Genomic DNA, 12,056 nt, shown 5'->3' with positions numbered 1-12,056 from the left:
ACCTTATGAGAATAGGTTGAAGATTTGTGGGTTGCAGAAATTGGTCGATAGGTGAAGGAGGAGTGATATGATTGAGACATTCAAATTACTGAAGGGTTTCTATAAGATTGATCCAGAAGATAATTTTGAAAATATGACTGGTGGTGGGAGGACTAGGGGCCATGAATGGAAGCTGGGCAAGAGCATGGTTGACAAGGGTGTTAGAGCTAGGTTTTTTACTTGGAGAGTAGTGAATGAGTGGAATAAGCTTCCAGAGTCTGTTTGGGTGCTACGACCATGAATGAGTTCAAGGCAAGGTATGATAGATACTGTGTGAATGTCGAATAGTTGTTCTTGACATGATGTTAGGGCCTCCCTCGATGAGTCTGTCGACTCCTTGGAGTTGCCCGGAACATTAGTAGTAATAATAATAATAATAATAAAACCTGTAGCGGATTTATTTAGAAGTATAACATCGTCTGCATAAAGCAAAGAGCTGACTCCAATTCTGATATCATGTTTAATACCACTTTCCTTCATAATGTGATCCATATAGATAATGAATAACAGAGAGGATAATGTACATCCTTGTCTCACATTAGATTTAACATTAAACTAGCTTCCTGTACTTCCTTCAATTCTAACTGCTGACTTGCAACTCAAATAAAAACTAAGTACTGCTTGATATAATGTCCCATTGACACCATATAACTGTAGTGTATTGAATAGCTTCTCTCTTGACACCTTGTCGTATGCCTTTTCCAGATCGACAAAGCTTAAATACAGATCTTTGTTATATTCCCATGCTTTCTCAGCTATTTGTCGTAAAGTGAAGATTGATCCTGACAGCCTCTATTTGGCCTGAATCCAGCTTGTTCTTCACAAAGCTTTTCTTCCACAATTCTTCTCAACCATTTATCCAGTATACTGGCATAAATCTTTCCTGGAACTCTCAGTAGGGAAATACCTCTGTAATTCTCACATTCAGTTTTATTTCCCTTTTTATATATGGGTACTGTTAGAGCTCTACTCCAATAATCAGAAATTCGTCCCTCTGTCCAGGCCTTCTGAACTATGCAGTGCAGCCACTGTAAGACTTGTATGCCACCATACTTGAGCATTTCTGGTCGAATATCATCTACATCTGCTGCCTTTCCACATTTCAAGCCTTTGATGGCTTTTTCTACTTTAAGTATGGATATGTATTCCTGACTGTATGCCTGTTGAGTGTTTTTTACCACTGTGCTATCATTGCTTGTTTCATTTAGCAATTTTTCGAAGTAATTACTCCATACTTTAAGGATATCTTTTTCTCCTGTTTTCATGTCACCTTTATCATCTTTAACTCCTTTTACAGCACTCTTTCCTCCATTTCTAAGCTTCTTCCACAACCTCCAGAATATCTTACCATGTTCTTGATATTTATTTTCTGCGTTCTTACTAAAGTCTTCCCGTGACTATTCTTTAGCTAGTTTTACACAGTGTTTAGCTTTCTTACATTTGTCTCTGTATTCTCTAAGAGCACAATCTCACTTATTTGCCAGGAACTTTTGATATGATTTCTTCTTTTCCTTCACTGCCTCTTTAACTTCCTGTACCCACCATGGAGTTCTTATTTTGCTAACCTTGTAGACAACTTCACCACATGTCTCTCTGGCTGAATCAATCAGAGTTTTCTTCAAGGCTTGCAACTGAATCTCCAAGGTTGGTTTGGTTCTTGTTCTCAAACTCTTTCATTTTTTCTTCAATAATCTTTGTGTATTTTAGTCTACAGTTCACATCTGAGAGCTGCTCAACTTTTATTCGCTTTTAAACTTTCTTACGTGTCATTCTTTTCAATATGAAATTCAATTTTATTCTGCTCAAGACTAAATAGTGATCGCTTCCAATTTCAAATCCTCTGTACACTCTGGTGTCCTGAACCAGGGAGAAAACATCACTATCAACAGTGACATAATCAATGAGACTTTTCTTATTCCTTGCCTCTTCTCTCCATGTGAATTTGTGCACATTTTTATGTTGGAACATGGTGTTAGTAATAACCAGTCCATGTCCTGAGCAGAAATCCAACAGATATTTGCCATTATCATTAGCTTTGCTCTTTTCTCCAAATTTTACCAAAACATTTTTGTATGTCTGGCAATCACTTCCTACTCTGCTATTTAGATCCCCAACAAGGACCAACTTTTCCGTTTTCATTGTGTCAGTAGCTTTCTCTAGAGCCTCAAAAAATTCCTGCACTTTTACCTTAGTAGAGCCTTCTGTGGGACCATAGGCACAAATAAGTCTCATTGTCCAGTTCCACATTCTGAAGATTAGCCTCGTATTTAGTGTTGAATACTATGTCTATCCATTGTTTTCCTTGATTGTCATTGTCTGAATATAACATTTTGTATTTATTGCTCAGAAAGATCTCACCAGTTTTTGTCTTTTTTGTTTCAGTCACCCCTGTTATGTCGATCTGGTACTTATCTAATTCCTTAGCTAGCTCCATTTCTTTGCCTTTCAGGCTTGTTATGTTGATAGTACCGATCTTTAACTCTGGGGGATGTTGAGTTGGGGTGTGTTTTCAGATTTGTTCCAGTAGCTGACTTTTTGCTGTTCGCCCTGGTTCTCTGGCAAAAACAGCGGGGGGGGGGGGCTTGTTTAACCGGGCGACGCCCCAGATGACTTGAAATTTTGTCATGTTGTACCATCATTTTGTATATTGGTTTAAGCCAATAAGAATACAATTTGGTCGGCTAAATCCGAAATTGCCAGCCCATCCTCGTTCATTCGGTATCCAGGTAGATACCCAACAGGCTGCACCACGAGAAGGTGAGGATTGGACATTAGGTCAGAAGCCCTGGTCGGTTCTCCGCATTCCTTTAAAGGCTATATGGAGGGCTGCTCTCAGTTATACAGCTTTGACCCTCAAGCATTCTCATTTATTCTTTGTTTATTGCCCAGATTTCACTGCCATATAATAATGTGGCCACTGCTGAAATATTGTGTATTTTCAAGCTTGTTTTTTGTACTATATTTGAATTGAGTGTTCTATTTATCAGGACTATAATCTGTAAAAATTTTGAAGATTTTAATTTTGTCTTTTTCTTCTTCATTTCTCGTATCTTAAAGAAGTTTAAAATGTCCATCACTTTCAAGCCTATTATTTCAGTCGGCTCTATGATATTACGTGCAAAAGATAAAATTTTACCTCTACTGCTACCTGGAATGTACTAACTCATTCCAGGTATCCCAGTTATTCTACTTTGAACAAACAGGCTGATCTGTTTTCTATGCATTTTTGAATAGCATTCTAAACAAATTTTCTAGCAGAACATGGATTACTAATACTAACCACAGGATCCTTTGGCATGACACCAAATTACCACACAGATGTTCCCATAAGAGCACATATTTTTATTACTTTTTTTTACTGGAACTTCCTTCTACATATCCCAAATCTCAACCTTACTGATGGACTTTCCATACCAAAAATCTAGGAAATTATTAAAAATTATACAGTGTAATATATGTTCTTGCTTTAATCACATGCAGCATTTCAATAGATCCTAATAGTAACTGTTATTACTCGGGAGTCTCATGACTGCATATGAGGAGAGATTCTATTCATCATGTACCTTCATTGTTCAATTTTCAGTTGTGCTTACATGCACAAAGTTATTTTTCAATCAACACAACAATGTCAAGTTCCTTCCTAATATCTGATTCTGCAAATCGTGCCATCTGATCACTCCCCTAATTCTTCTTAAAACTCTAAAGTCTCCAGTCTTTGATTAGATTTATTTCTTACCTAGCTGTTTGATCCATAAGTTAAAATTAGTTGGAACACAATCTTCTATTTTGTTACTTTGTTGTTTTGACTAATTTCTCTCTTATTTTCAATACAAACTTATATAAAGTTGACTTCCTATCATACCAGCTTATCTTATTTCATATTTAATTTGCAATCTTCACTAAAAGAGGTGAAGGAGACAAGGTCAGAATCAGGCAAGTTAAGAAGTAGCAGCAAAAAAAAAGTTTACTTTTATTACTGTAATTAGAGGAAATCTACAACATATAATCTGTGGGTAATTGCAGTTGGTGAATTTGTACTTAAAAATTTAATATTTCTGTATAGCTTGTAGTAGTAGTAGTAGTCTTTATTGGTTTACTTCTTCATGCAGTGTTTGAATAATGGTGGTAACCACAGCTCAGTTTGACAATGGCTTGTCAACAGGTACCCCCCCCTCTTCCTCCCCATTTAAGGACTACAATTTACACAGCATATTATGGAGTTTTGTGGTATGTGGTGCTTGCAGCATGTACACATCCCAACAGTTAGGTACGTGGCAGGGAGTGCATGTATGCAGAAAATACAGAAAATGGGATGAACATTGTGATTTAGATATTAGTATAACGGACCTCAGCAGTGTTATGTCAGAAATGGAAGAATACCAATCGAGGGTGAGGATAATGAGCAGAATGTGAAAGAAAAAATAGAGTGGAGTATAGTAAGTTTGAAACATTGTGAAGTTTTCAAAGATGGTGTTAATTGGGAGGATGAATGGTGAGCAAGAATAGGTTGTTGCAGAGCAGAAAGAAGACAGATGCACTGAAAGAAGAAGTAGAATGTTTTGAGAATAAGTTGAGAAGTGTTAAAGAAGATATTAGGCAGCTGGAAACAATGAATGCAAAGCAAATCAGAGTAGGAGTGAGAAAGAGTTATGGGAATGATAGAAAAAGAAAGAATAGGAGAACCAGTAAAAGAGAGGAATGAGAAAAATGCGAGAGTGCTGGAACCAAGGATGGAGAGATGACAGGACAACAGATAAGTAGGAGAACAAAGAAAGAAAGAAAGAAAGAGTGAGGGATGCAGGTGAGCAAGGAAGAAACAGAGTGGTAAGAGGCGTGATGTATGGAGACTCAATGATCCATGGTGCAAGATGGAATGCATGATGAAGTGTTTACCTGGAGGTATGATAGATAGTGTGACTATGGCAATGAAGCGAGATGAAAAGCTGGATGAGATGATTGTAATGGTGGGTACAAATGACTTGAAAGGCAGTGTGAATTTGGTGGCAAGAGATCTGAGGTTCGTGCTTGAGGTTATATGGAAGAAGATTGAGAGAGGGAAAATAGTGAGTGTTGGTCAGGTATTGATAATGCAGAGCTGTGTAGAAGGGTATCAGTAATGAATAGTATAATAGTCAAAATGTGTTAAAGGATAGGCTTGGAATACGTGGATGCTTGGAGGACATTCGAGGACAGAAAGGAACTGTACACAAGAGGCAGCTTGCATTTGAATAAGGAAGGACATAGGCATCTGGAGAGAATGCTGTTTACTGAAGAAGTCAGCGTGTCAATGCAGGGAAACTAGAATTATACAAGAGGCATACAAGCTGTATACAAGAGGCAGCTTGCATTTGAATAAGGAAGGACATAGGCATCTGGAGAGAATGCTGTTTACTGAAGAAGTCAGCATGTCAATGCAGGAAAACTAGAATTATCAGGGTGGATGGTAGCAGGGGTGGCCTTTTGTGGGAATAGGTGCTTGGGAGAAGGGGGGAGATACATCAGGTGATTTATATACATGTTGAGGCCACATGGTTCGCAAATATATGCCTGGGGAAGGAGTGTCCTAGGTTCGATTCCCATCGACGATGACGCGAAGAGCTCAAGGATCTTCCTCAACCATAGCCAAGTTAGCCGGTCTTGGGCATGGACAGCAGAGTTTTCCTCCCTAGTTTATCTGGGGTTTTTCATCCTGCAAGCAGACAAACTGGCCCCTTGAACACACAAGGATTACAGTCATGAATATCCCCTTAGGGGATGCAGCAGAAGCGTGGCGAACTGGCTGCATTAATACGCCAGTAACCCCTCATTAGGAGAGGGTTACTGGTGTATTAATGTACTCAACCTGTTCTAGGACAGATGAGAAGGATAGATAAATACATGTTGAATCTAGTTTAATACATGCTAAATTCAGTGAAGGCTGGAGGAGATAATGATAGGTATAGAAACCATGACAATTCCTTGATTCTTTATACTAATGCCAGAAATATCTGGAATAAAGGAATTGGTGGCATTGATAGCATCAGCCTGTCCACAGATTATTGGGATCTATGAGACGTGGTTGATGGAAGATGATATATTCACAGGAATAGAAGCAGCAGGGTATATCATTTTTTGACAGGATAGGAAGGGGGAAACATGGTGGTAGAGTACTGCTTACGATAAGTAATGACTTTTATCCTCTCAGAGTGGAGGATTTGGAAGGCAGTGGCACTAATGGTTTTTGAGAGCATATGATGTGTGAGGTAGAGGTGGACAGGATATTTAGTGGGATGTTGCTACTAGTCAGGAAACTTAGAGGATGAAGAGCAGGAGATGTTTAGGCAGTTGATCTTGGCAAGAAGAATGATTGTTATGGGAGATTTTAACTACTACAGTATAAATTGGGAAGAGGAAACTGCATGTAGTAGTACTAAGGGAATAGAATTTCTGGAATTCTTGAGGAACAAGTGTGTTAGGCAACATGTAGTAGAAGGAATATGAGGTTCAAGAGTTTTAGATTTAGTCATAGCATCAGAAGAGCTGATCATAATTGAGATGGCATCTCTGCCCCTGAGTTGGAGAGAGTGACCATGTGGTTTTGATTTCGGAGGCAGGCAATTATAATAGTCTTAGATATCAACTTGGGGCAGTTCCATGGAGGGAGGAATTGGAAGGGCAAGATATCATCAGAGCTTGTGAAGGAATATTTATTAGCAGCATCAAGCTGTATATCGTGAAGAAGAAGAAGAGAACGCAATCTGGTGTAAAGTGGATGGCAAACAATATCAAACAAGAACTACAGGTAAAAAAGAGGTTATGGAAGAGATGTAAGGAGAGAGAGGGGTGGAGAGCAGGTGCATGAAGAATATAAAACTCAGACTAGGAGAGCGACTAGTATGGTAATGAAGGCAAAACTGGAATATGAGAAGAGATTGACCATGAGATCCAAAGAAAATCCTATGGAATTTTTTTGCTATATCTCCAGTAGAAGGGGAAATGATTGTGGAAGAATGACATTGTTGGATAAAAATGAGAATAGAGTGACAGATGTGAAGAACATAGTGAAGTTGTTCAATGAACAACACTTTATTGGGATATTTCATCCTGGAGAAGTAGGTTTTAATACAAGAGGGATAAGGCAGATTTGATTGCAGTAGAAGAGTGTGCTTTAATTACTGAGTACTCTGGATATCAATAAAGCAATGAGATGGGATTATGCCACGGGTTTTGAGAGAATGTGCTAAAGAACTGACAGCTCTGTTGACCTAGCTTTTCAATGAAAGTCTAGCAATGGGAAAGGGACCCAAGGAGTTGTTGTTGTTGTCAAGTCCATTGAAGAGCTTCTAGATATGATCTTAAGCCTGTAGAACTACTTTGGCAATCTGTTGAACTTTAATGGAGTAGAGCTTTTTTATATGGTTATTCATCAATTTTCTGTAGAGCAGTGGCAATTGCTGGACAAGAATAGATATGGGCAGGTGTTAGTTCAATTCCTGGAGAGTTCTTGCATATTTCATAGCTTCTAGTACTGTCCAGCTGAATTTTCATGCCTTTAAAATGCTCTATCATTAGTTTGGTGATAATTGTGGTTATTTCTCTATTTTCATTAATTTTGCAGATTTCATGCTTCTCGATAGTTTGGTTTAACAATCTTACTTTTGTGACAGAATCAGCATCAGTTAGTAGTAGTGGGTGTAATTTTTGAGGTGAGTATCTTGCCTCTTGGTTAGTCTACTCTCTCATTGCCTTCAATATTCACATGAACTGGTATCCATTGCAGTGTACAGTTTTTATTTTTCAAATTTAAAGTTGTTAGATGTTCATGAATTTCCTGTGTGTGTTTTGTTTTTCCATTTTTTAATGCTTCAAATGCAGATTTTGGGTCACTGAAGATGGTTATTCCTTCTATATATGTTTATTACTGGATTAGAGAGATAGAACTTTAGCGCTGCTTGTATGGTTGTTAATTCAGGAGTGGAAGGAGGGTAAGATAGTGCCATTGCATAAGAGTGGTAGCAGACTGGAAGTGTCAAACTATAGACCAGTTTGTACTTCATGTAGTTGTTAAGATCTTGGAGAAATTAGTGAGGGATCATTTACAGCATTGGGCAGATGAGGGTAATGTTATCTGTGAGAGTCAGCATGGATTTGTTAAGGGTGCTCTTGTTTTAGTAACATGATTGCCTTTTATAATAAAGTGACAAGAGTAGTTAATATGGGAAAGGCATATCCAGCCATTTTTTTTAATTTTTATTTTACGAAGCCATTTGACAGGGTACCACATGGGTTTATATGTCAGGTTAGTGAACTGAATTTGGGATACTATCTGATAGGTATCAGAGAGTTGTGTATGGAGGAGCAGTATCAAGGAGGCTGAAGTCCCATAGGACTCAGTACTGGGACCTGTATTGTTTAATCTTTATATCAATGACATTGTCTATGCATTGCAGGGAGATATTCAGTTGTTTGTTGCTGATGATGTGAAGCTGGGAAGGGTTATTAGTAATAGTGCAGCTGTGGTAGCCCTGCAAGAGGATTTGAATAAACTGCACAGATGGGCAAATGAATGGGGAGAGTTTCAGTTTAATGTGGCTAAATATAAAGTCAAGTCTTGAAGATTGGGATACATCGATTGGATGCTCCATTCTCTTTTGGTGGAATTGTACTGGAGGAAGTGAGGGAAGCAAAGGATCTGGGTTTGATGATTGATAGAAACTTGAAATTTAAGGAACATATTGCAGAGGTGGTGAAGATAATCCAAATCCAGAGGATTGCTGCAATTCTGAGAAGGATGCCCACTTGCAGAGATGACAGTTATGAATAGGCTATTCTGAGCAAATCTGAGTACAATAGTCCTGGACTATTGTGCTCAGATTTAGTCCCCAGGATTTGACAGGGATAAATTAAACATGGAAAAAGTGCAGAGGGAGATAAAAAAAAATATGATATCAGGACTCTATAATGCTAGTTATAAAGATAGATTGAGGGAATATGGACTGCAGAGTTTTGTAGATAGGAGAGGTGATATAATCAAGACTTTTAAACTGTTGTGAGGCAGTTACAGGGTTGACACTGGGGAGTTCTTTTGTTTGGTGGAACAGGGGAAAGGAGCGAGGATGGAAGAGGGTAAGGAGTGGTTTCTTTGTGTGGAGGGTGGTTGAACTGTGGAAAGTATTGCCTGATAGAGTGGTGAGAGCACGAACGGTCATTGAGTTCAAGGAGTGGTATGATAGACCCACGATGTCTTGCAACTCCATGGAGGCCTGAATCATAATAATAATTATGATGATTCATCACCTGCTTTCTGAATGGGAAACCTAAAGAACAAGTTTTACTTGTTCTATAGGTTTTCCATTCAGGAAGCAGGTGATGTTTTCAATGTTCCAACAATGTCTTTTTATTGTTGATTTTCATACCAAATCGAGGGCTATAAGGTTTTTCCATTTCTGACCTGTATCTATGACCTCTCTAAAATCTATTCTTTCCATAGTATATTTCATAAGAGGAATATACCCTATTCCTCATATTCATCCCAAAATGAAAAGACTTGTATAAACAGATTTATGAGTATAATATCATCAACATTAAGTAAACATCTGAGATTAACATCTCCAATTTTACGTTAAAGATACCAAGAAATTATACACTTGGTTTTAATCCTTTACCCAAGGAAGCAAAACAATGTTTTGCGCATGAAATATATTCATATCTGAGCTACTTGTTTATAGAGGCTAATGACTTTGCATTACTTGCCTTAATATGTCTCAAAATGAAAAGCACGCACCCTTTTGGATGTGTAAAATGTTATGCATAATGAGAAGGGCCACCACCCAGACTGGTTTTCAACCTTTATTGAGGTTTCATCAGTGGAAGCCAGACCTGGGAGAGATACCAAGGATGAAGTAATGCAGAAGTCATATATATATATATATATATCTCATATACAAGTAGCCAAAAGGTGCTAGGCCATATTTTGATATCAGGTCCAATTTCTTCATAAAGTGATTCATACAGATGATGAATGATAGTAGAGACAGCATGCACCCATGTTGTACACCTGATTTTTACATCAAACTATCCTCCTGTGCCTCCTCCAAATCTAACTGCCAAATCGCACTCAGGTCGCTTGATATAATAATCCATTTACACTTATAATTGTAGTGTTTTAAGCATCTTTCTCTTAGCACCTTATCACATGCCTTTTACAGATCTATACAATGTAAATAAAGTTCCTTGTTATATTATCTTAATTTCTCAACTGTTTATCTTAAAGTGAAGATCTGATTCTGACCAACTCTCTTTAGTTAAACCCAGCCGATTGTTCTCTGCGTTTCCCTTCCAAACACCTCCGTAGCGCAATTGGAAGAATGACAGTACATTGCATCCTTCGATTGGAAAAGGCCTAAGTTTAATTGTCGTCATGACGGGAGGAATCTTTATGTGGGGTTTTTTCAACTGAAGGTGAGTTAGCCGATCTCATACAGAGGTAGCAGGATTTTTTCATCCCACATACAGACAAATCGGCCTTCAGGACACATGCAATTTACAGACAAAAAAATACTAGAGGTGGTGACAAATGGAAGTGGTGGAGATGAAGAGTTACAGAGTGGGTGCCCTCCCTCAATGAGTTTTGGACTCCTTGGAGGTGTCACAAAATAATGATAATAGTTTTTCTTAGCCTCTTCTCAAGTACATAAATCTTACCTAGAATATTCAATGGAATCATCTGCTAGGTGGCAGATAGGGGAGCCCACCAGATATGGTGGGGTGGTACAAATATACTGAATAAGGACTTGTGGACCATAAGGGACAATCATCTTGATTGTAAGGGAAGTGCCATTCCCATGGGCCCTTAGCTGGTTCTATCCTCTACTTTTAGGAAGATCCACTCACTTTAACCTTTCCTATAAGGCCTTATCAGCCAACTCTTGTTATACCTTATGCTATTAGCATACTCGAGTGCTATAAGGTCTTTGTATTTCTGGCCTGTATCTATGACCCCTCTAAAATCTATTCTTTCCATAGTATATTCCATAGGAGGAATATACCCCTATTCCTCCAATGGGTTTAAATTTGGAAGAAGAGACAAGTTCAGAAGCCTAAAGATGGCAGCCCTACCACTGGACTATCCATTACCAGGCTAGTAATCTGACATGGAGAACACTAATTCACTTCTAAGCAAATAGAGAAGGGTATTCAAAAGAATCTGTGGAATTTGCTATATGGTTCCAGTTTTTCCAACCCTACAGAGTTTCTCTGACATATTCTGCTTAACTTTTATGCTTTATAAAACCTTCTGCTTTTCTTTTTTTTATGATATTTAGTTTTATCCTGCTCCTAAATGGTGTTTAATTTTGAACAGGATATATCCCATGTTTACTTTTGTGTCCTGAACCATTGTGAAAATATCACTATCAACACAACATATAACATGATCAATGAAACATTTCTTGTGACTGCTCTCCATGTGAATTTTTGGACATTTTTGTCAGAACTTGGTATTAGTATAGTCCGGCCACATAAGCGAGAGCTGTCGTTGGAAGATTGCCAATAAGAGTTAATTCATGTTGAAGGGGAAAAGAAATAAGGCGATGTACAAAATGGTCACCAACATGCGAAATCACGTGCTTTAAACGTAAAATTTTCCAATTGTTATACAAGCAAAATAGTTACCACTTTAAAAACTACAATGATCATAAAAGAGAAGTTAATTTTCTGACCTGTAATAATAAATACTCATCCCACAATACGGATTGATTACCCTATTATCGGAATGGATTTTTCTTTTGACATGCGCAGAAGTGTCGAAGGGTCTTGTATCTGTGGGCATATTATAATGACTAATCCTTGTTCTGAACAGAAATACTGTAAATACTTACCATTATTATTAGCTTTGCTCTTTTCTCCAAATTTTCCTATCCTTTTACTGCTCTGCTGTTTAGTTCTCCAACAAATATCAGTTCCTTGTCTGATGACAGAAAAAATTTCTCCACTTCTTCCTCAGCAGAACCTTCTGTGGGACCATAGGCATAGATTAA

At 38.0% G+C, this 12,056-nt stretch overlaps 1 protein-coding gene across 5 annotated transcripts in view; it reads right to left on the bottom strand.

Moving 5' to 3' along the window:
• Nucleotides 1–12,056, bottom strand: part of LOC150097613 (papilin-like) — a 1,184,257-nt gene that overhangs the window by 6,786 nt on the left and 1,165,415 nt on the right. The gene's annotated exons all lie outside the window — the stretch shown is intronic.

This window comes from Typopeltis vanoorti, chromosome 17 (assembly GCF_054136105.1).
Source record: "Typopeltis vanoorti isolate ZY-2024b chromosome 17, IOZ_Tvanoo_1.0, whole genome shotgun sequence".
Taxonomy (NCBI): domain Eukaryota; kingdom Metazoa; phylum Arthropoda; class Arachnida; order Uropygi; family Thelyphonidae; genus Typopeltis; species Typopeltis vanoorti.
The sequence above is the reverse complement of the archived record's forward strand: the minus strand, read 5'-3'. Positions and strand labels throughout refer to the sequence as shown.